The sequence below is a fragment of the Heptranchias perlo genome, chromosome 4 (assembly GCF_035084215.1).
Source record: "Heptranchias perlo isolate sHepPer1 chromosome 4, sHepPer1.hap1, whole genome shotgun sequence".
Classification (NCBI taxonomy): Eukaryota; Metazoa; Chordata; class Chondrichthyes; order Hexanchiformes; family Hexanchidae; genus Heptranchias; species Heptranchias perlo.
Genome location: NC_090328.1, coordinates 91,804,717 through 91,807,559, shown reverse-complemented (window position 1 = coordinate 91,807,559; position 2,843 = coordinate 91,804,717). Strand labels below are relative to the sequence as shown.

The following is a 2,843-nucleotide window of genomic DNA, read 5'->3' as shown; positions in this document are numbered from 1 at the left end:
AGTTCTGTAATCTTCATACCTTCTGTGGAGAAGGAGGAAGAGGCGCTCCAGGAAGTCAAGCAGGGGGAAGAGAAACCGGAGACCGAGCCCAATGAAGTAAGATCCAAACCCACGGTGAAAGTGACAGAGAACCAGGAGGAAAAAGCGGAGACTCTACGTGAAGAGACCTTGGAAGCCAGTCCAGCAGAGGATGGAGCAAAAGCCAGAGGCTACATGTGAAGGGTCTGTTGAAGCTACTCGAACAAGCAGTATGGAAAAGGATGAGACCGAATGTGAGGAGTGCATGGAAGCCACTCCTGCAGTGGTTGCTGAGAGGATGGGAGCAGATCAAGTTGCTGGATGCAGAGAGACCATCAAAATCACTCCAGCAGTGGGAGTGACTGAGGTTGTATGTAGTGAAGAGACCGTTGATGTCAGTCCAGTGGAGATGGCACTAGAAGAGAGTAAGTCTGTGCATGAAGGCCTCCACTAAAACTGCAATTGAAAGATGCAAAGCAGAATCAGCACCTCAGAGGCCAGATAAGGATGAAAATTAGAGAAAGATTCCTCTGGGGCAAGAGGAATAAAACGCAAGGGTCAAGCCAGCAGGAGGGTGGGTGGACCAAAATGGAGGGGTATATGGCCTTCTGGGAGGACAGCTCAAGTGATGAAGCAGAGAGCCCATCAAGGATGAAAAGGCCATAGAGTATTGATATCTTCAAAAAGCCTAGTTTCTCCAAGAAGAAAAAGACTTTAAGGTCAAAGAGAAGCCAACGGAAGAAAAACACAAGGAGAAAAAAATCCAAAGATATAACAGCAACAGAGGTTGTTAAGCAGTGGAAAGAGAAAAAGAAGAAGCCTGCTCCAGACCAGACCAGGAAGCATTTCAGGTCGTCTTCCCTCAGGCCTATCTTTGGTGGTCCATTGGATGAGGCTGCTGGGAGGACTATGCTGTATGATGGGCTCCAGCGGCCAGCAGTTTTTCTAGAGTGCATTGACTACTTGGAGAACTATGGTATGAAGTGTGAAGGTATTTATAGGGCATCAGGTGCCAAATTGATGAGCTAAAAGTTGTGAGTGATCATGAGTCTCCCAATCTGGAGGATTATGATGCAAACACGGTGGCCATCTTATTGAAACAATACCTCTGTAAGCTGCCTGAAAATGTTCTTTCCAAGGAAGTCATGATGCGGTTTGAGGATCCATGTGGAAAAGGAACGGAGGGTGAAAAAGTCCAGGAATGCCAACGGCTACAAAAGGAACTGCCTATAGCCAATTACCTTCTCTTTTCTTGGCTTATCATCCATATGGACCAAATCATTGAAAAAGAAAGTGAAACAAAAATGAATATCTAGAATATTTCCATGGTTCTTAGCCCTACTGCTCAGATCAGTAATCGTGTAGTCATTTTTCACTCATGGCAAAGGGCTGTTTGGGGAAATCGAGCTGAAGCCAGTAGTGAAACCGCTTCGCTTGTCTAATGTGGCAATGATGCCAGCCTTGCCTGAGACACGAGAGCTTTAAGGAAGAAATTCGGCGGCAGGAATTTCTGTTGAATTGCTGGCACAGAAAGCTGCAAACTGGCATAAAGGACTTACCCAAAGAGGAGAGGTTGTGGGAGGTGCAGCAAATTTTAAAAGAACTAAAGCGCAAACTATGGGAAGCAAAAAGGGCAGGAATGTGAAACAAAGTTTGCCCAGGCTGTTATTGATAGTGTGAGTGCCTTAGGAGGAACTTATCAAGACTATGGCCTTGTAAGCAAGCCACAGCTGCATTATATGGTCTGCTGTTGGAATACCAAGGAGCAGTATGGGACTGCAACCATAGAAGGATGTTACCGGAAACTTTCTTGGAAGTTTATTACCCTGACTAAACAGATAATTTACCATCCAGAATAAATAAGACAACTGAAGGTGGATGGGGCAAATGGTATTGGTGCACTAAAGCTTCAGGAATTGGAGCCTTACCTTGAGTTGAAGCTGCTGTTAAAGGTGCATAATAAGGGTACTAGTAGCAAACTCAACTACCTTTGTGGAGCAGAGTTGGTAAAGGTTCAGCAGAAGCCACCTCGAGACTTAGACATGAAGGCAATTGAACACAGCTGCTCATTTGACAGTTATGCAGACAAAATCGTAAACTATTATATCAAAGGAGGGGAGGGAGGGAGGGAGGGGGTGGGGAAGGAAGGGCTGGGAGGGAGGGAGGGGAGAGAAGGAAGGGGGAGAGGAGGGGAGAGGGGAGGGGGAGAGGATGGAGGGAGGGGGAGACAAGGAAGAGGAGGGAGGAAGAAGGGGAGGGGTAGAGGGGGAGGAAGGAAGAAGGGGAGGGGTAGAGGGGGAGGGAGGAGGAAGGGGATGGGGAGAGGGGGAGGGGAGCAGAGGGATGGGGAGCAGAGGAAGGAGGAGGGAGAGGGGTGTCAGGAAAAAGGCAATGGGTGATGTAAAAAAAAGATTGTTTGCAGGAAAAGTGTAAAAATTGAAAGCTTGGTAAGTCCAGAAATTGTAGTATGAATTGTTGAAGAGAAAGAAAATGGTGGGTGAATCTGGTGACCTGTGCCACAGCACCACTGATGGTGAGAGACTTTCAACTACAGTGTGACAGGAAGATAGACTTTTCATATTATATAAAGAGTCAACATACCTTTCAAAGCATTTCTCATTAAAAATGTTTAAATAGTTATGTCCAGCATAAACTTTGACATAAAAAGTATTACTCAAAAATCATGATAATGTCTAAGGAAGGTTTGTGGTCAGAAGGTGTGTGTAGTTGCAAGAATTTTTATATATATAATACCAACAGATCTTCTGCAATGTTGCTCATGGTGAGTTGGAAGATAATTTACTTTATAACAATAGGGTGTTAGC

At 45.4% G+C, this 2,843-nt stretch overlaps 1 pseudogene; it reads left to right on the top strand.

Annotated features, from left to right (window-relative positions):
- Nucleotides 1-606: 606 nt before the first annotated feature.
- On the top strand, nucleotides 607-1,877 carry LOC137320652 (ralA-binding protein 1-A-like; annotated as a pseudogene).
- The last annotated feature ends 966 nt before the right edge of the window (nucleotides 1,878-2,843 follow it).